We start from the raw sequence: 22,323 nt of genomic DNA on the forward strand, positions 1-22,323 counted from the left end.
AGGTATTTCAGTATAGACCAATTTCTTTTTGTCCACCTTAAGCCCATCACATTATCACACCGAAGCCCCGCTCCTCTTTCGTGCACAAAAGATTTTCACTCCCTAAATTGTACCATTCCTGTGGGTTTTTGCAGCCCAAATGCATAACCTTGCATTTCTTAGCTTTAAATCTTAGCTGTCAAATTTCAGACGCTTCATTAGATCCGTCCTCGTGTTATTCACATCCTCAAGGGTGTCTACTCTATTGCAGATTTTGCTATTATCTGCAAAGAGGCAAATCTGACCTGACAGCCCTTCGGCAATATCACTTACAAAAATGCTAAAAAGAACAGGCCCAAGAACCAAACCTTGAGGCAAACCACTGGTAACATCCCTTTCCTCAGTACGATCTCCATTGACCACTACCCTCTGTCGCGTTCCACTCAACCAGTTCCTCACCCAGTCCGCCACTTTGGAGCCTGTACCAAGGGCACTCACTTTATTTATTAAACACCTGTGTGGAACACTGTCAAAAGCTTTGCTTAAATCTGAATACATCACGCCTTGCTCTCTCCCTCTATCCAATTCTCTGGTCACCCAAAGAAATTAATCAGATTTGCCTGACAACACCTGCCTCTAGTGAATCTTGCCCTCGATTACAAAAAATAACAGTGGGTTATTCAACCATGGCTATCCCACTTATCAGCCCCTACTTTAATCATTAAGTTCTACTCCACATGCCACATTTATGGAAATATATGTCTAAATCTTTAAAAGAAATTAGGCTGTCATATTGAAGGTAGTGTTACCAGACATCAGGATTTCCCCCAGACATGACCTCCTTTAGAGTCTGGATGGCTTTTGAAAACCCGGTACTTTGTCCGGGTTTTGAAAACTTCTATGAAATCAACATCGGGCAGGAGGAACTTAATTTCATACAACTACTGAAAATCATAAGAAAATAAGAATAAGAAAATAAGAATGATGCATGGAGTCCATTGACTACTTTTGTTGCATTATATAAGGGTCATGTTTCTCCCCTTTTCATTAGATTTCTTTACACATCCAGGGAGGGTGGGTGGGTGGGGAGAGGGAAATGTACGTTGAGAAGTTAAATTATTTAATTATAATATTGAAATCACATCATATGTATTATTGTATTAATAATTAAAGATGAGGATGGGAGTAAATGACTGTTTAATGTAATGACTGTATAGTTATTAGTGCATTCTATGCAGTATTTATGATTTACCAATTGTATTGCACTATCAAAGTTTGAAAATCAATAAAGATTTAAACCAAAAAAAAAAAAAAAAAGAAAATAAGAATACGTATCTGGCAAAAATCCAAATGGGGCAACATTCCAGAATCCCAAAGTATCAAGATTCCATGCAAAAAATCTCAAAGAGTAGCAATATCAATCTTATATATGGGGTGGGGGGGATGCATATAAATTTAGGGCTCATTTTACAAAGGTGCGCTAGCGTTTTTAGCGCACGCACCAGATTAGCACGCTATAGTGCATGCTACCCAAAAAACTACCGCCTGCTCAAGAGGAGGCGGTAGCGGCTAGCGCGTGCGGCATTTTAGGGCATGCTGTTCCGCGCATTAAGGCCCTAACTTTGGTAAAAGGAGCCCTTAGTTATATATGCAGTATATCTTATTTCTACCTTAAAATAGTGATTCCTCTATCAGTTTGCGCCATCACCTCACAAGGTTTTCTGGTCTCTCCAATAAAGTGGAGCCTTGTCTTCCGTGCACTGAAGATGAGATTTTCAATAAATAATGAAACAGCAACTTGTATTCATTTCTGATGCGCTCCCTGGGCTCTGCCAGTGAATGGTGCATTAATCTCTCTCGAATTGGACTCTGTACCTTTTATCTGAGAGCAGCGAAGGAGAACCAGAAAAAAGGTATCAAGGCCTTCCATCCTAACAGGCTCTTTGTTCCTTCTCTTATTTTCCTTTCACTTGTTCATCAGGAAAAGTATAGTTTAAGGCAGGGGTGTCAAAGTCCCTCCTCGAGGGCCGCAATCCAGTCGGGTTTTCAGGATTTCCCCAATGAATATGCATTGAAAGCAGTGCATGCACATAGATCTCATGCATATTCATTGGGGAAATCCTGAAAACCCGACTGGATTCCGGCCCTCGAGGACCGACTTTGACACCTGTGGTTTAAGGTATGATTTCTCTTTCCCTTACCCAGGGGTGTCAAAGTCCCTCCTCGAGGGCCGCAATCCAGTCAGGTTTTTTAGGATTTCCCCAATGAATATGCATGAGATCTATTAGCATACAATGAAAGCAGTGTATGCAAATAGATCTCGTGCATATTCACTGGGGAAATCCTGAAAACCCGACCGGATTGCGGCCTTCGAGCAGGGACTTTGACACTCCTGCCCTACCCCCACCCTCAAGCACAGATTGCAGACCTATGGGTATTTTATGCTCAGGAGTCTGCAACTCCTGTGAAATAGCCACAGTTTGCAGATGCCAAAACCCCACTCGAAAAACACACAAGCAGTTAAAAAGTAATTAAATGTTGTTGGCGCTCTGGTTTAAAATCAAGTATTGACAATGAATTTGACTATGCCGCAACCAAAATTGTTAAACCAATCCCCCCCCCCCATGATTGTGTCAATATAATTGGTTGGGAGTGTGTGGTGCAGTGGTTGGACCTACAGCCTTGGCACTCTGAGGTTGTGGGTTTGAATCCTGCACTGCTCCTTGTGACCCTGGGCAAGTCACTTAAGGGCAAATTCTATAAGAAGTTCCTAATTAGGCACTGTTCAGTGCGATTCAAGCACAATGGGGTGCTGTTTAGTGAATCACGCTGAGCGGAACCTATTTTGGAGGCGCCCAAGAAATAGGCCAGCTCTATCAATATGGGTTATTTTTCCACTAACTCATGCTAATTTAGCACAGGCTTCATTTTCTACAATGAAACCTAGTTACAAAAAAGGTTTGGAGAAGTCCCTGGAGGAAAAGTCCATAGTCTGCTAGTGAGACAGACATGAGGGAGGCCACTGCTTGCCCTGGATCAATAGCATGGAATGTTGCTATTCGTATTTGGATTTTTAACAGGATCTTGTGACCTAAATTGGCCACCATGAAGATGGAATACTGGGCTTGTTGGACCATTGGTCTGACCCAGTATGGCTATTCTTATTATTTTTTGATTTGATATACTGCGGTGAGCACAATTATTAAAATTACAAACACAAGGAAAGGATTGCCAATATTAAAAGAGAGGTTCCAGAGAACACACATAAAAACATTCAACATTAAAAAAAATAATAAAATAAAGTCACTAAAAACAAATAAAATTGTTTATTCAGTTGGGAGAAAAAACTGTTTTTAATAGAGTTTTGAAATAGGGAAAAGATTGCTCAGCTCTGATGGAATTAACTAGAACATTCCAGAGTTGTTCTTATGGTCAAATAATTGGGGGTGGGATTAAAATAACTCGTCTTAACGATAGCCTGCATTGATAACTTTCCACTAATTCTCTCAGGAAAGGCACTCCACATCACCGGTTCCACCAACGAAAAAAATATAATCTTCTCTTATCTCCCCTTTTACAAAACCGTAGCGTGTTTTTATTAGCGCTGTCCGTGGTAGTAACAGTTCCAACACGCATAGAATTCCTTTGAGCGTCGGAGCTGTTACTGCCATGGGGTGGGGGGGGGGGTCATTTTTCTAATGAAAGGACATTCCACCAAGTAGGGAAAAAAAAGGGAACCATAAAATTTATTATTATTATTATTATTTTAATCTTGTTTATCCCTGAAAGAAATGGTCAGATCATTTGTTCATTTAGAATCCTTTTGAAGCAGACGTCTTGGGAATCTGCCATTTAAACCTTTAAAGGATCTTTCTTTAAATAGAGAGAGACACGTTCATGGAAATATTTCAGCTAGGAGTGTACATCTTTGGAAAATTTTCAGACAGGAAATCAATATGCTGGCCAGGTTTGAGAAACCCGTCACATGTGGAACGGTCCTCTGAGAGAGCCTTAGAATTATCATCGTAATAGAGGTATTGTACCACTAGGCATATGTCACTGCTCATACTGGAGGAAAATGTTGCAAAGGGTGGACAGGGCAGAAATACCCGCATTCCATGATTCCTGCCAATAGATGATCAGGCAAAGTTAAGGTACAGAGAAGCATAGGTGAAGAAAGCTGAAACAAGAAAGCTTTTGAAGGAAATTAATTCCTAAATCAATATTTTAATGTAGCAGAGTAAATGAAAAGAAGAAAGCGCCGTGCAAAATGGAAAATGTTGTTCTCCTAGGACAAGCAGGATGAGTCAGCCACATATGGGTGTTGTCCCAACACCTCCCAATTTGCGGATATGCTCTCCAATAGCTCAGAGAGATTTTTTTTTTTTTTCTTTCTCTGAGCACGTGTAGTGCCCAGGCCCCACTGGGCATGCCCGAGCCCTACCCATTTCCCCCTGCTTCCCCCTAATCCCCAGTCTTTAGTTTCTGCCCGTTCCCATCGCTCGGATTTTTCTACAGCTCTCCATTACAACTTTTCTACTCATCAACTTGAAGATGCCTGAATCATCTAAAGAAACAACTGGGATGCAGGAGGAGGATGAACACACTGGATCCTCATGAATTGTGCGCCCACTGATTGGATCCGGCGCTCGAGGTTTCCGTGTGGCTTGCATTGTGCGCACATGTCACCACGTGCACGCAAGCTAAGGAAGAGGGCACTGAGAGACTTCATGAAGAGAAGTGAGGCCCGAGAATCTTCCTCCAGCAGCCATCCTCATCGGAGCATAGCAGCAGGGGATCCACAGACGAATCCGGTGAGGAGCCTCCAGGACATCCTGGCTCAGTCAACCCCCCCGACTGCAACTTGCCCGGTCGAGAAATCTCTACCGGAAGTCCTGCATGCTGTCGCTAGCCGTCGGCCCCTGCAGGAAGCCGATAGGAGTCTCACCAGACCGAGAGATCTCTCCAGGGGTTCCTGCATGTTGCTGCTTACAGCCAGCCTCCGCAGGGCATGAAGAGAAGTGAGGCCCGAGAATCTTCCTCCAGCAGCCATCCTCATCAGAATGCAGCATCGGGGGATCCACATGCTACAGTGGCAAGGAGCCTCCAGGATGCCCTGGCTCAGCTAATCCCCCCGCCTGCACTTGGCCCGGTAGAGAAATATCTCCCGGAGTCCCTGCATGTTGCCGCTTAGAACCAGCCTCTGCAGGGCAGCCGATAGGAGTCTCGCCAGACCGAGAGATCTCTCCAGTAATCCCTGCACGTTGCCACGCACAGCCATCCTCTGCAGGGCAGCCGATAGGAGTTTTGCATGCTGCTGCGTAAATCCTCAGCCTCTGCAAGCAACAGATCGGGGCTTTCACCCTCCAGACGGCATGCTGCCTCTTACAGCCAGCCTCTGCAGGGAGCCGATTGGGGTTCAAAGGTAAGTCCTATCTGCTTGTTTTTGGGAAAACCTCTGATAATCTGTTGCAGCCCCGAGGGCTCTGCCCCACCCTCCTCCCAATCTGAATTTAAGGAGAAAGAATCTCCCATGCTTCTTTCCCTTGGAGGGGACCTGCAGACCTCTCTCCCCAGTAGGAGACATGCTGCCCCAGAGTTCAGCTTATAAAGGACATGCTAAAAAAAAAAACAAAAACAAAAAAACAACAACTCGATGTTTCTTTCCCTCTTGGGGTCCTGCAGAGTCTACAATTCGCCACCAAACGCAGGCGCTCGCGCTGGATATAAGAGTGCATCCCCTTCACCTATAGAAAAGCGCAGCATCAACCGCAGGTGGGAGCCAAAGCCCACCAGCGCAGAACCATAGCCAACACAACGGCACATCTGCACCACACACCAATAGGGGACATCTGCGATGCAGCCACTTGGTCCTCCATGCACACCTTCACCAAGCACTACTGCCTCGACATAGCATTCCACGCTCCAAATGCATTCGGCCGAGCAGTCTTGGAAGTGGCTCTTCCCTCCCGGGAGGGACAGCAACCACTAGCACAGCCTTGACAAACACTGATCAAGTAGGGTGTTATAAATATCGACAAACACTGTTCAAGTAGGGTGTTATAGATATTGATTAAGTAGGTCTTCCAGCACTCCTTCCTAGACTGAATGTGGAATAGGCAAGTATGAATTCTCACATGCAAGTACGATTTGTCACTGTTGACCAGTTGGTTTCTCACTGTTCATTGATTGTCATTGACCAATTTCACTGTTCTGTGAGTTAAGTAGGTCTTCCAGCAATCCTGTCTAGTCTGAATGTGGAATAGGCAAGTATGAATTCTCATATGCAAGTACGAATTGTCACTATTGACCAGTTATGAATTGTCACCGTTGACCAGTTGGTTTTCTCACTGTTCATTGATTATCATTGACCAGTTTTCGCTGTTCTGTGAGTTAAGTAGGTCGTCCAGCACTCCTGTCTAGACTGAATGTGGAATAGGCAAGTATGAATTCTCACATGCAAGTACGAATGGTCACTGTTGACCAGTTGGTTTCTCACTGTTCATTGATTGTCATTGACCAGTTCATTGTTCTGTGAGTATTATCTAAAACCTTGTTTCCACAACTTTACCTGCTTTGCCTGATTACCCTGCCCGGCTCGGCCTCCACAGCCAGGCTAAGGCGCAGGTCCAGTCGGTACATCCCTCGGCTAGGGAGTCACCCATATGTGGCTGACTCATCCTGCTTGTCCTAGGAGAAAGTGTAGTTACTTACCTGTAACGTAGGTTCTCCGTGGACAGCAGGATAGTCAGCCACACAACTCATCTGCCTCCCCATACGGCCGACCCGGCCACAGCTAGGAACATCCTGGGGATTAGGGGGAAGCAGGGGGAAATGGGTAGGGCTCGGGCATGCCCAGTGGAGCCCGGGCACTGCACATGCTCAGAGAAAGGAAAAAAAAAAAAAAATCTCTCTGAGCTATTGGAGAGCTTATCCGCAAATTGGAAGGTGTTGGGACAACACCCATATGTGGCTGACTATCCTGCTGTCCACGGAGAACCTATGTTACAGGTAAGTAACTACACTTTCTCGGTGTAATACACGCACTGTTAAGCAGAGGACAGCAATTGTGATCACTGAACCTTAAAAAAAAGAAACACGGCACATGAGTCCTGCAGAGTTTATCCAGTCCGCTCATTCGTGCTCTGGCACTGTAGAGTTGGTTCAGGGGTAGGCAATTCCGGTCCTCGAGATTCCGCAACTCGATCGGGTTTTCAAGATTTCCACCATGAATGCGCACGAGATTGATCTGCATGCAATGGAAGCAGTCTGTGCAAATTAATCTCGTGCATATTCATGGTGGAAATCTTGAAAACCCGACTAGGTTGTGGCTCTCGAGGACCGGAATTGTCTACCCCTGATTGTTAGTTCATAGTTTTATTTGACATACATTAGCTGGGTGTCATTGTAGACAATATGATGAAACCTTCCATCCAGTGTGCGGTGGGGGCCAGGAAAGCAAACATGATGCTGGGAATTATTTTAAAAATGGATGGTTAACAAGACTAAGAATGTTACAATGCCTCTGTATCGCTCCATGGTACGACCTCACCTGGAGTATTGCGTTCATTTCTGGTCCCTCATGGATCAGATCAGATCCGTGTCCTTAGTGAATCTAGCCCATAGAATCTAGGGGATTACTTTAATAAGTTATTCCCTTGAATAGGGATGAATGAAGAATTGGCAGACCCGACGAGTTAGTAAACTCATAAGGTCAATCTGATATCCCGTATATGCTAAATTAGAACTGTCTTACCTCGGCTATACCACTGAGAAAGCGCACTGATCTTTTTTGATCTTTTTTGAATTTATGAAAATTATCTAGTGTTTGAAGAGGATGGCTTTCCTGCTTGGCATCAAGAAGTCTTGGAAGGAAATGCTCCAGATCCTTTCTTTGACAACGAGACACTATTATGGTCAGGGGATGCATGAGAAACCTTTTTTGGATCCCGTGGTTTTAATTCGCTTTAAGCCCGCGGGTTAAGACCACGGGCTTGCACTGCGGGGATCGGGGCAGGCAGGAGATCAGGTCAGGCAGGTGATCGAGGCTGACAGGGCAGAGAGGAGGGTGGCAGAAGGCAGGGCAGTTGGAAAGGGCTTGAGCGACTGGTCCTTAGCAGTCGCTTGTTTGTGATCGGCCAGCCCAGTCGGTATTGCAGGGTTTTGGTTAGTGAATCGTGTCCCTGCCTACCTTGCATGCTGTTCCCCTCATTCGCATGCGCAGATAGGATGATGGTCGGCAGATAGGTAAGTGAATCGGGCCTGAGCAAAATCAAGTCGCAAAGGGGTTGCAAACCGATCGGTACACGATCAGTTTGCTTAGTGAATATAGCCCTATATATGGCGTTAAAAATTGCATGTACAAATTTGAGTGCATGTCCAATTTGTGTGTGCAATTTAATTGAATAATTAGCCAATTAGTGTCAATAATTGGTTGCTAACAATTGATTATTGGTGATAATTGGCAACAATTTGGATTTACGTGCATATCGTGCTAGGCACTGTTTTATGAAGCTGCATGCATAAATCTTTCAATGTGCCACAGAAAAGAGGACATGACTAAGGGAGAGGCATAGATGGGTCAGGGAGTTCTCTAAAGATGCGCGCACTATTATTTTGGAGCTCGTGAGTAGCGTTAGACATTAAGAAGCTGGATTTGTGAAGAGGACGGTTTTCACGGCCTCCCTAAAGTTCCATAGATTGTCTAGCGACCTAATGGATGTGGGGATGATGTGCCAGAATCTGGATATAAACTGTGAATAAGAGCGTTTGCGGGCTGTTTCAGCTTTGAGTGAATGACCAGGCGGTAGTGTGAGCCGTCTCTCTGTTTGAGATCTCAGTGGTCCGCTTGGGACGTAAATTTGTAGTTTTGATGTCATGTAGTTTGGTGTCAGCTTATGGAAGGTCTTGAAGGCTAGGACCAAGGGCACAAGGGCACATTATGATTTTGAACAAGGGCACATTATGACCAGTTGAACAAGGGCACATTATGATTTTGCCAATTAAGAAAAACACTAAAGAGCCATCTAACAATGCATCCAACTTTAGACCAATCGCCAATATCCCCCTGATCACCAAAATAGCAGAAGGGATAGTAAACACCAAACTCACCACATACTTAGAAAAACACAATATCTTACATGACAATCAATCCGGTTTCCGATCAGGCCACAGTACTGAAACAATTTTAGCCTCTCTGCTTGATTACCTTCATCAACTATTCAGCCAAGGCTCAAGCGCTCTTATATTGCAACTCGATCTGAGTAGCGCATTTGACTTGGTTGACCACGCCACTCTACTAGACTGCCTAACATCTATTGGAATCTCAGGTCATGTTCTCAACTGGTTCCACGAATTCCTGACAACAAGAACCTACAAGGTGTTCAAGGACGACACTACCTCTTACAGCTGGGTCAACCCCTGTGGGGTCCCACAAGGCTCCCCCTTGTCCCCCACCCTATTTAACATCTACCTTGCCTCCCTAGGAAACCTCCTGCAGAGTTTGAATCTCAAATTCTTCATCTATGCAGATGACATCACCATAATCATTCCGCTCTCCTACCTTACCTCAGAGCTACTCAACTCGCTATCTCTCACCCTAAATCAGATCGAACTTTGGATGACAGCGTTTAGGCTAAAGCTAAACCCAGAAAAAACTAAATTCTTCTTAGCATCCCCAAACGACAAAATCAAGGAAACTGCGATACATATCAATGGCCTAGACTACTGTATCGAGCAATCCTTAAAAATTCTAGGAGTCACCTTAGACAAACATCTCTCACTAGAGAAACATACTGACCTAGTGTTTAAAAAATGCATCTCGATACTCTGGAAACTCCGCACCATTAAAAAATACTTTAACGAAACCTCCTTTAGTCTGCTGGTCCAAGCTTCTATTCTTAGCGTCCTGGACTACTGTAACATCATTTATCTAGGCGCCTTCAAGAAAGTCACCAAAAAGCTGAGATTGGTCCAAAACACCGCCATCCGCCTTATCTTCGGCCTAAAGAAATGGGAACACATATCCCCCTTCTACCACAAGTTGCACTGGCTGCCATTCGAATCCAGGGTCCTATTTAAGTTCTCTTGTATCTGCTACAAAACCGTATGGGGTATGTCACCTGACTATCTTTACCCCCACTTCAACCTGAACTATAATAATAAGAGCTCCCGCAGAATAACTATGTTCGCTTTCCCCTCACTGAAAGCATGTCATCTTAAAAGATTCCTTGAACGAACCTTCTCTTTTCAAGCGGCCAAACTAAACTCATGGCTCGCCCAAATTATACTTGACGCCTCCTCATACCTCCACATTAGAAAAAAGCTCAAAACTCTACTTTTCCATGGACCAAATCCTTAATGCTCCCCTCTTCCACCTTAACGCTCCCCCTCTCCTCATTAGAAAACAGATCGAATTCCCTCCTCTGCATCAGACCAAATCATCCTCTTCCCCCCCCTCAACATGGCCCACCTTTCTTTACTTTTTCCCCCTCCTCCCTCCCCTCCCAACGATCCCTGTCCCCTCCTCTCTTACATTATGCTTGGCTCCCCCTTCTCACAAATTCTATTGAACTCTTTTACGGTAAATACCATATATGCTCTGTATTAGTCCTTCCTTACTTAAATTGTCAATGTAAACTAGTTTGACCCTTCAATTGACTTTTTCAACTGCACTGTATGTAACTCATCTATTTGTTGTGAACCGCCTAGAACTCCCTGGGTATGGCGGTATACAAAAATAAAATTATTATTATTATTATTAAAGACGCAGCGCTTTTGGATAGGTAACCAATGCATTGGTAAAGCACCCTCTATGTATGAAAATTACTTGAAAATTGGCCCTTAAAAGTTATAATACCACATAATTTGCTATCTAGTTGTGACTTGGTAAGTTTTGATTATATTGTATTTATTATGGAGGGGTCTTTTTGTACACTGCCAAAAATTTTACCTCCTCCTTTACTAATGCGTAGCACGGGTTTCAGCGCCGGCAGCGGGGGTAACTGCTCCGACGCTCATAGGAATTCTATGAGCGACAGAGCAGTTGCCGTCGTTCTATGAGCGTTGGGGCAGTTACCACCACTGCCGGCGCTGAAACCCGCGCTATCCATTAGCTGGTTCACCTGATAAAAGATGGCTAGTTTATGTTCCACTGCATTGATTATTCGTTATATAATTCTGCGCGGTGCGTCACCTTGACTGATGGCACCCGATATGCAATTTTAGTGATTATGAAATATTTGATAACGTTAAGTGCCATCCACTGTGGAATCATTCTGACTAGGCGGAAAACGTTTTAATGTTGCATTAATCAGTGTGAAGTAGACAGCTCAAACGAAGATGCTATTTAAAATGCCAACTTACTGCTATTCCAAAATGAAAAACACACAGCTACGGTATCACAGTAATCTCTGTTTGCCCCCTGGTTAAGCCATTACAGTATGAATACATGTGCTCCTGTAGCGATAACGGTCCTGTGGGAAATCTGAAGGAGTTGGCCGCACTTAAGACTTCAAGCCCCTGGGTTTGAGTGGTAGATTCTAGAGCGGTTTCAAGAGCTCAAATCTTTGCAAATTGAATGGGTATTATGAATAAATAATCATTAAAAAAAAAAAAATGTTCATTGTAAAACAAAGACTTGGTGTTAAGATCTTTTACTAGGGATGTACAAAGGGTAAAATGTGTCTGTTTTCAGTTTCCTTGGGCTTTATCCCACGGATTTTAGACTTTTTTTTTTTTTTTTTTTTCAATTTGTTTCTTCTCAAATGTTTTTTTTTTTTAACATGCATTAGAATTTTAAATACGCAGTAGTTTTACCCCCTCTTTTAAAAAGGTGCGCTAAGTTTTTTAGCACGTTCTAAGCATGTTAATCTAAGGACACGTTAGCGGTTAGCGCACGCGTTGATATAGTGTACGCTAAATCTGCGCTAAAACACTTAGGCCCAGATTCTCCAAAAGTGCGTCCCGATTTTAGGCAACTGTAGGAGTCCTACAGCTGTCTAATCAGCCAATCGGGATGCACGTTTTTTTAAAAAAAATGCTCCCCAGGCAGGCCGCCTATATTGAAGGCGAGGCCTGCAAGACACCTAGGCCCTGATTCTGTATAGGACGCCCGGGAGAGGCGTCCTATTCAGAATCGGCCTACACTAAACCCCGATTCTGTAACCGGCGTCCATGTTACAGACGCTGGTTAGAGAATCGGGTTAGATTAGACACGGCCCGCTACACTTATCGCGGCAAGGGATCTCTCTGCCGCTATAAGTATAGCGGGCCGCGGCCCCCTGACCGATCGCTGGCAGGAGGGTGCATTGTGGGGTAAAGTCCTAGATCAACTGCTTTCGCCCACTACTTATGAGGAATTCAGAAAACGTCTAAAAACTCAACTGTTCCTAAAGTATCTAGACAACTGACCCACTTATCTCCTTTCTCCTCCATGGTGATTCCTCTGTCCTATTAATCTCTTTCTCCTCAACAACGCATTTCCGGTCCTATTAACTCTCTTCTTCCCCCCTCTTAAATTCAATCAATTTGTACCTCGCTTAATCTATTGTAAACCGCATAGAACTTAACGGTATTGCGGTATATAAACTGTTATTATTATTATTAATCACAAAAGAGCAAATAAAAAATTATGTTTTCTACCTGTTGTTGTCTGGTCATTAGTTGGTCCCAGGCTCTGGTTGTCCTCTGATAACTCGCTTGCTAGGGTCTCCTTCTTTTTTCTTCCCTTCCGTTTCCCTTCCCTCCCCTGGGAGTCTGCCATCTTTCCTTTTGGCGCTGTCATGTGAGCTACACACGATTGGCGACGTTTTTTTTTTTTTAAGGAAGTCACCGATGACGGTGCTGTTTAAAGAATCCAAGCCCATCTGATTAGCATAGGTGCACCCACTCCCTACCCCAAACTTACTCCCTGAGCTAATAAATAACATTTAGTTTTTAGTAGGTATATGCGCATATGCAAAACTTACCACTGCATGCTTAAGCGCACCCCCCACAGTCGGCCATTTGAAAGTGCTGTAAGCGCGCATTAATGCTTACCACAGCTTAGTAAAAGGACCCCTTGTCTTGCTAATAATCCAGCACAATGTACAAAATGCAGAGGAAAGCACATTTCACACTTTTGATGCAGTAGGTAGTGAACCCAGTCTAAGTGCAATCAAGACCAGATTTCAAAGTTATTTATATCGAGCAGAAGAAGCTTGTATCACTTATGATGAAATACTGCCATTTCCTAAATCTGAAAACAGCTAAGAAAATGAGGCTTTCATTATAAATCATGTTAATTGTAAATTAAAACCTTGTCATTTGTAAATTAATGCTAATCAAAAACCAGTTAAGAAATTTCTGTTGACGTCTCTTGAGTCATTCCAATATATTTTTTTTTCTTGCGGTGTGTTGAGCTACCAGAGAACTCTGGTCTTGTGCTGAATCGAAAAAACTCAAAGAGTAACCCCCCCCCCCTTTCATGACACCGCGTTGGGCTCTTTTATCGCTGGCCGTGGCGGTATTAGCGCCGACGCTCATAGGAATTCTATGAACCTCGGAGCTAACACCGTCGCGGTCGGCGGTAAAAAGGCCTAACGCGGCTTCATAAAAGGGGGAAGTAAATGTTTATCCATTGTGCTATATCTACAGCAAAAAAAATCAAGTTCAAAAAGGGCCTGAACCTTTTTTGCATCTTATTTATATGACAGGGGATTATAAATACATAAGCTGTGAATTTCACAATAATCATTAAGGTCCTTTTTACTAAATCATGATAATATCTGCAGTTATTTTAATATGATGTTATGCTGTACCTTTTGGTGGAGTTCCCACTGTTTTTTTATTGCGAGTTGCGTGCTAATGTTCCCAATAGCCTGCAGTACCTGTAAAGCGTTAACGCAGGGTCAGTTTCTATATAGGATGCCTACATTCGATGCCACTAGATGCCCTAATGAAGGATGCCTAGTGACACCTAACTTTGGAATCTGCATTAAACTTTTATTTTTAACTGGCTTAACTGCGGCAGTTTTCAGCCAATCAAAAAGAAGAAAGAAAAGGAATCAACAATTAAGAGTTCCACATGGAAATCTTAGGATGCCTAGTAATGCCTAAGTCGAGGCGGGTCCTCCGACACCTAATGATGTCTACCTAAAAAGTAGGGGCGGAGAATAGATGTAGTTGACTTAGGTGTCCGAATTAGGACCAGTATATTAGGTCAAGTAAAACCTGGCCTAATGTACTGGTGCCTACCTCAAGGATGACTAGTGATGCCTAAGCATGCCTAGGCGGGATTCTATAAAGGATGCCTAGTGGTTTATTGACATCCATGTCAAGCGGTTCCTACAATGTAGGCACGCTTACAGATGCACAAAAAAAGGTGCCAGTCATTCTTGGCCTATAGACCAAGAGTGAATGCTTTGGGGGCCAATTTTGTATTGAAGTTTCCTTGTATTTGTATTGTATTGGTAAATTGGATAAAAAGTTGGATAAATTTGATTTTAAAAATTAAGGGCTCTGCATAGAATTCAAAACGTCGCCCAGTGATGCCTAAGTCAAGGTGCCCTCTGATGCCTAACAATGCCTCCCTGAAAAAGTAGGTGTGGTTAGGGGGTGGAGAGTAGGCATGGTTGACTTAGGCATCGCTAGGCGTCCGACTTAGGCGCTGGTAAATTAGGCCAGATAAATACCTGGCCTAATGTACTGGTGCCTACATCTACGGCACCTAGTGACGCCTAAGTCCGCCTAAGTGACGCCTAAGTCTGATTCTATAAGCGGCACCTAGCAGTTGATTGACAACTGTACAGAGTGGCACCTACAATGTAGGTACGCATAGGCGCCATGTATAGAATCAGGCCTTAAAAGGTGCTGGCCGCATGTCAGTCACGCTTAGGTGCCATTTACAGAACCGCACCTTGTGCCGCCTATCACAAAACTTAGGCACCAGTAATGTAGGCCAAGGTTTTATTGGCTTATATTGCAGGACTTGTGCCTCATGGCGCCTATCTCTGTCTCCAGTGGCGTAGTAAGGGGAGGGGGCGGTCCGCCCTGGACGCCATTGTTGCTAGGGGTGACGGCATCTCTCCTCCTCTCCACCCCCACCTCTTCCCATTCCTCTCCTCCATGCGCGCCCCCTTTCCTTTGCCCCATTCCTCTAACTGAAGTTGTTGTTGACGGTGGTCAACAACGTGCTCTTTGTGATCCCGTCAACTCTCCCGCTGATGTCACTTCCGGGTGCTTCACATAGGAAATGATGTCAGAGGGAGAGCCGACGGGGTCGTGAGGAGCATGTTTTTGACTGCAGCGAGCAACAACTCCAACTAGAGGTTTAAAGGAAAGGAAGGGAGGGCATGCGCAGCAGGCAGGAGCAGGGAAGGAGTGGGGAGAGGCGGAGAGAAGGGTGGGGGGAGGGGTGCTTCTCACCCTCGCTAGGCTACTGGCTGTCTCTACCCCTCAAATGCTCCCATTTAGGTGTTAGGCGCCGCTAGGCACCTACCATTTATAGAATTGTTATAGGCGCCTATCTGCCAATTAATTTTTTTTTCTAATTATGAGCTCGTTAAAGCTTGTTTAGGTACTTAGGCCCTCTTTTACTAAGGTGCGCTAACCGATAAGCGCGCACTAAATGCTAAATTAATCTATGGATGCGTTAGCGTTTGGCCCGCGCTAACTTGATTAACATGCGCTAATTGGTTAGCGCACCTTAGTTAAAGAGGGGGGGGGTGTTAATGTAGACACCTAACACAGAATCTGGCCCTAAAAGCCTCTGTTACGGCTTAGTGCACCCACCTTAGAAGAAAGGCCCCAAAATGTATGCCACTAGAAATAAATCTGTTTCCACCATCTCATATTGCTTTTCAAGAATTCCATTAGCAGATGTAAAGCTCCTCGTTTCAGTTATGGAACTAATTCAGCGAGCATCACCGTCAGGCAAGTAGAGTGTTAAGACGAGCGTAAGTTCATTCGTATGCACAATGACCTTGGATTGTAGGATAAATAGCGCAAATCCTCCGTGAGCCAATCAATCATTCTTCTGACCTGTCAGAGCAGAACATCCCAAATCATGAATTATCAATTGACCTTATTCATGGCATTTAAATACAGTACAAATAGGTCAAAGTACAGGGTATCAATAATACTTTTTGGCATAGCTGGAGACAGTACTTCAATATACAATGGGTTGTGTAAATTATATACAAAAAGAGAGAGAGAGAGAGGGCCGATTTTCACAAGCTTATATTTTGAAATTGCTCATATAATTGTCTGAGCAGACAGGAATGCAATGGAATAAGAAACCAGCCGAAAGCAAATGTTCAAAGCATGTAGTAGAGAATGACACGGTGACAAAATTCATCACCGTTCCCGTCCCCGCGGATAACCGCGGGAAATAAACCCATGTCGTTTTCTAGTGTCTATTTCAACCTCAGTCCTTCTACACCAGCGTTCTTCAAAGCAAAGCTTGCGGGTCAGTGGTTGTGGCCATTCATACTCTGATTCTTATGTGAGCCAAGGATAATGAAGCCATTGTGACATCACTGATGTGATTGGTTCTTAGGCACTGGTGGAATGAGGCATTATGACATCACAATATCTGCTCTGGATACCAGAGACTGTCATTCTGTAGTGTCTGTTTCAACCTCGGTCCTTCTACACCAGCATTCTTCAGAGCAAAGCTTGCGGGTCAGTGGTTGTGGCCATTCATACTCTGATTCTTCCCTCTCTCCTTAAAGAATGACATGAAGATGCTTTCCCGTGGTTATCTGCGGGGACGGGAACGGTGATGAATTTTGTCACCGTGTCATTCTCTAGCATGTAGTCAAGAGCTTTTTTGTTACTAACTTTGCAGCCCTTTTATCAAAGGTCTGAAAGTCCAAATCCATACGTAGCGCATGGAAACAGGTATTTACATATTTGCTTGTGCATTACTTATTTTTTTGAAAATGTTTTTTTCGTGTCATGGGTAGAGAATGGATGTGAAATCGTTAACCAATTAGCCTTTAAGGATTACTGCATAGCCTCGCCACACCCATTTGTCACTACAACACCACTATGCATCAACAAACTCAGCTACCCTATTCAACCTACAATGAAGGTTCTAGGAGTAATACTGGACCAAGGCCTAACCATGAAAGACCAAGTGAGCTCCCTAGTCAGAAAGGGTTTTTTTGAAAAGTCTTTCCAGTGTGAGAGTATTATTTTTATAGCGATTAGAAGTAAACATTTTAGTAATTTATCTTCATATTTATCTAATTGTAATGACAGTGCCGGAGCACCATATTGGGAAAGTGTATTTTTCTAGACTTTTGCTGTTGTTATGTTGTCTGTATTTAGTATTTTGTTTCTGAAAACTTTTAATAAACAATATTGAACTTAAAAAAAAAAAAAAAAAAAGAAAGGGTTTTTTTACTCTCTGGAAGTAGAGCATGATTTGACGCATCATCATTCAGAATTCTGGTACAATCCCTAATACTAAGCCATCTTGATTACTGTAATATCGCCCATCTGGCAATCTCCCAGAAGAACATGCAGAGACTACAACTGGTGCAGAATGCGGCGGTCAGGTTGATCTTTGGGTTGAAAAAGTCCGATCACATAACCCCTTCCTACCGACTCCTGCACTGGTTGCCGATGGAGGCACGTGCAAAGTTCAAGCTGGGATGTTTTTGCTTTATTCGGTTTAGCCCCTAAATATATAATTGACCTCTTCTACTTCTCAACCAGTAGACATAAGAGAAGTACACACCTGAAGTTCGTCTCCCCACCGGTTAGAGGATGTAAATTTAAAAGACACCATGAACATCTTTACTCTTATCAAGCAGCATTATGGAGCAAAGACCTGGAAAAACTAATTATGCACGCAAATAACTATGGTGAATTTAGGAAACATCTAAAAACATACCTGTTCTTGAAGTACCTAGGTAGCGGATCTGCACAATCGCTCCCATCACAATCTCCCGTCTCAATCTCTCCCATAACAACTGATATCTTAAACTGTTAGCCACTAATCTCCAACTATGTAAGTTCCACTCAATCTGTAGCATCTTTCTAATCACGGTAAACCGCATAGAACTTCACGGTCCTGCGGTATATAAACTGTTATTATTATTATTATTACTAAGGCCCGGATTCTCTAAATGGGCAATGATGGTGCCGTTTAGAGAATCGGGCCTCTGGCTAAGTTTACCAGATTTTCCCGAAGGAAAATCTGGACCCATGGCCACGCCCCCAGGCCCACCCAGTTCTGCCCCGTTTTGCCTGTGTCACGCCCCTGTTCCACCCCCCCAGCCCTACCCCCAGATGGCAACCGTGCATGAACGGATGTGATGCGATGATGTCACGTGAACGCGCGCGCGTGACGTCACCGCGTTGTGTCCGCGCATGCGTGGAGGGCCCTTCCCAATGCAATGTTGACGGGAAGCTTTACAACACCCGGACAAAGTGCCGGATGGCAAAAAGCCATCCGGATCCTTGGATATGTCCTCGAAAAGGAGGACATGTCCGGAGAAATCCGGACGTCTGGCAAAGGTAGGCACCGGAAATGTAGGCCGGGGTTTTCGAGGCCTACATTTCCGGCACCTGCCTTTGAAGTGAATCGCGGCCCCCGTAGGTGCTTTATGGCAGCTAAAGCCACTGTAGGCATTAGGTGCTGTAAAGCATCTATAGGGGCATGATTCTGGTGCCTGTTTTTTAGGTGCCTTAGGCACCTTGAAAATCAGTTTAAGTTGTTTTTCTCTTAGCTTAGGGGCTGGTAGAGCATCTTCTGGTGCCTAAAAAAAAACAGCGATGTTTATAAAATATTGACTAACTGATTAACGCTGGGTTAATGTTGGAGCACATACCACTTCCTAAACAGGAAGTAGTAAGAGCTCCCACATTAAGGGCCTGATCTTGTATAGGACGCCCGATTTAAGCAGCCGCCTAAGCGGCTTTTGAGAATCGCACATTGGCATCCTATATAGAAATGCATCTGTCCTAACGGACAGACGCCTAACCCCACCTAACCACCTCGATTCTCTAACCGACATCCGTCACAGATGCAATTCAGAAAAGCACATTGCCGTTGAGCTGATTACGGCAAGGGAATCTCTCTGTCATGCTCAGCTGAGCGGCAGTAGCAGGAACCTCCTGACCTCCCCCCCCCCCCCCCCCCCCCGGTCTAGCCCACTCCCTCCTGCTGTAAATTGCGCAACAATCCCCGGCAGGATGGATGCTCACTCCCTTCTGCCGGCACACCCTCCCTCCACAACATCCTGGCAAAAAGGATACCCACTGCCTTCTGATGGCACCCCCCTGAAACACTGCCCCCCTGAAACCCTGACCCCAAACCCCCCAAGGCCACCCGGAACCCCCTGTACCTTTAAAAGCAAGGCCAGCCAAAGAGATGCCTACTCCCTCTGACCGGAAGGCCCACTTCTTTAGAATTGTGGGCCTTCCCCTTCCCCTTTCCTGGGGGAGGGGCCTAAGGCTCTGATTGGTCCAGGCACCTAAGGCCCCTCCCATAGGAGAGGCCTTAGGGATATGGCCAATTGAAGTCTTAGGCCTCTCCCAGTGCATCCCAAAATGTGCTAGGAAGGAGGCCTAAGACTTCGGTTGGCCCAGTTGCCTAAAGCACCTCCTATGGGAGAGGCCTTAGGCACCTGGGCCAATCGAGGCCTTAGGCCCCTGTCCAGTGCATCCCAGGATGCACCGATAAAGGGAAGGCCCACCATTCTGAAGTGGCAGGCCTGCCTGCCAGAGGGATTAGGCATCCATCTGGCCAGCCTTGCTTTCAAAGGTATGGGGAGTAGGCATCCCTCCTGTCGGGGATTGTTTCACTGTTTGCGGCAGGAGGGATTGGGCATTCCTCCTACTGGGGATTGTTTCGCGGTTTGTGGCAGAAGAGAGTGCAGCAGACAGTGTGTGGAGGAGTTTTGGGGTGACAGCGTGAGGGAGTGGGCATCCATCCTGCTGGCCAACTTGCAGTGGGGTTCAGGAGTTCCTTGCTACGTCCGTTCAGCTGATCATGGCAGGAAGATTTTCTTGCTGCGATCAGTTTAGCAGCCACGTCTAATCGAAATGTAGGCCAGCATTTCAATGGCCTACATTTCAGGTGTCTGTTATGATCCTAGGGAGACGCCTGGGGCCACTTAAGCTTGCTTAAGGCCACTTCTATTGAAAACCATATCCCTACGCGTCTCCCTCAACCACGACAGACACTTACAGGTTTTGTTTTTTTTAGAAAACGTACATCCCGATTGGCTGGTTAGACAGTCGTAGGATGCCTACCGCTGCCTACAATCGGGATGCCGTTTATAGAATACGGCCCTATCTTTTTGCAAGTACCACACACAGATGGCAACATCAGTGCACAACCTGAGAAACAGAAAAAGGTTTTGGACTTTGTTCCTTAATTTTCAGTCATCCTTGTGATTTGTTTTAAGCTATGTTGCTAAAAACAAATATAACCGTGCAAGTTGATTTTACACACATTAATGAATAGGTTAGCATGTTCTAGGTTAATGAATGCTAATCTATATCTTTATTTTACATTTGATATACCGCAAACAGGGCCTAAAAACACATCAAGGTGGTTTCTATACATCATGAAAAAATAATAAAAGCAAGAACCACACACAAAAGGAAAAAAAAAATAAAATTAAAGGTTACAGAATAAGCGTGGTTATTGTAATAAAAATTTTTTCTATAGGAGCTGAGTATTTTCTGTATTTACGATTACTGAGTACCAAATATTTGTGTATACGGATGTGTTTTTAGGGATTTCTTAAAGGCTGTGATAGCTGAAATATTCTTAATATATAAGGGTAAATTATTCCAAAACAATTGGGGCCTATATAGCGAAAAGCTGAAAGTCGGGAAATCGAGAGACTAAGGGCTCCTTTTACAAAGCCGCACTAGCGGTTTTATCCCACGCACCGGATTAGCACGTGCTATAGCGCGCACTAGCCAGAAATCTACCACCTGCTCAAAAGGAAGTGGTAGCAGCTAGCGCACGCAGCAATTTAGCACACGCTATTCCGTACGTTAAGGCCCTAGCGCGGCTTTGTAAAAGGAGCCCTAAGTTCAGAGAGTGGTGGGAGAGACCGTCACCGAGAACTAGAATAATGTTCCACAAATAAGCGATTCTGAAAGGTCCTCCGCCTCAGGATTATATCTCAGAAATGCAGAGCTTAAATGGCTGCAGCCAGAGAAATTAGTGATTCATACGGCTTTTGGTAACACCGTTCTTAATAACTTGAGTTATTCAGGTGGAAGTCATCTTATAATATATTGCCACGTTTTAAAATGCTAAAGGTGAGGTTTCTAACTGTGAGTGGCTCTTCAAAGGCAGCGATGTGAACTCTGCTTGTAACTATCAAATGCTGGGAAAAATCCTGAAAGCTGAAATAAAAAATCAAAGGCCTGGGCTAGAGGAACCCATTCATCTCACTCAACCTGCTTTTTTTTTTTTTTTATAGCTGCAGGCAGCACGGACATAGCTGTACAGATTGTTTTAATGTTTATTGTTCTGTCAGCCCTCTTTGATTGACAGGTCATTTAATGGATAATAAATCACCAATTCTCTCCTAGGACTGGGGGCCTCCTGCCTCTTAGCATTTTTTTTTATTTTTTTTCATTTTCTTAAAGTCTAAAGCATCGTGCTTTCATAATTTAAAGAAAGTGAGATGTGTGCTGAAGCAAAGTCCTTTAAAATGACCAGTTGGCAAAGCAGTTTGCAAACACGGAGAGGTAGATGTTCAAAGCGGCTGAGGGGTCCGGATTTTACTGATGTAAATCTGGTGACCCAACCACTGGGGGGGAATGTGGTAGGGTCATATTTACATCTCCCTAGTGCTCTCCTGGTCAGTATGGGCACCTTTTTTGGGTACGTGTTCATTTTTAAAACAGGTCTAGTCCTAAGTATCCAAATCATGCCCTGTCCAGCTCCTAAGCCTGCCCTAGTACCGCCCAAACCACGTTTCTAACACACCCCTTTGGAATTTAGATGGTTAGCATAGAAAACAATCTAGAAAATAGGTTTCGAAAATGGCAATTTAGAAACATAGAAACATAGAAGATGACGGCAGAAAAGGGCTACAGCCCATCAAGTCTGCCCACTCTGCTTACCCACCCCCTGTCTATGTCCTAATGACCCAATTTCCTTATCTTGACCCTCGTAGGGATCCCACATGGGTATCCCATTTATTCTTAAAGTCTGGCACGCTGTCTGCCTCGATCACCTGCACTGGAAGCTTGTTCCAATGATCAACCACTCTCTCTGTGAAGAAATACTTTCTGGTGTCGCCATGAAATTTTCCGCCCCTGAGTTTGAGCGGGTGCCCTCTTGTGGCCGAGGGTCCCTTGAGAAAGAAAATATCATCTTCC

General features: G+C 44.4%; 1 long non-coding RNA gene across 4 annotated transcripts in view; it reads right to left on the reverse strand.

Annotated features, from left to right (window-relative positions):
* LOC117367484 overlaps positions 1-22,323 on the reverse strand; it is a 101,412-nt gene that overhangs the window by 25,944 nt on the left and 53,145 nt on the right. For all 4 annotated transcript variants that reach the window (XR_004540773.1, XR_004540771.1, XR_004540770.1 and 1 more), the window contains one exon: positions 15,751-15,999. This is a non-coding gene — a long non-coding RNA (uncharacterized LOC117367484). The remainder of the gene's footprint in view (positions 1-15,750; positions 16,000-22,323) is intronic.

Source organism: Geotrypetes seraphini, chromosome 10 (genome assembly GCF_902459505.1).
Source record: "Geotrypetes seraphini chromosome 10, aGeoSer1.1, whole genome shotgun sequence".
In the NCBI taxonomy this organism is placed as follows: Eukaryota; Metazoa; Chordata; class Amphibia; order Gymnophiona; family Dermophiidae; genus Geotrypetes; species Geotrypetes seraphini.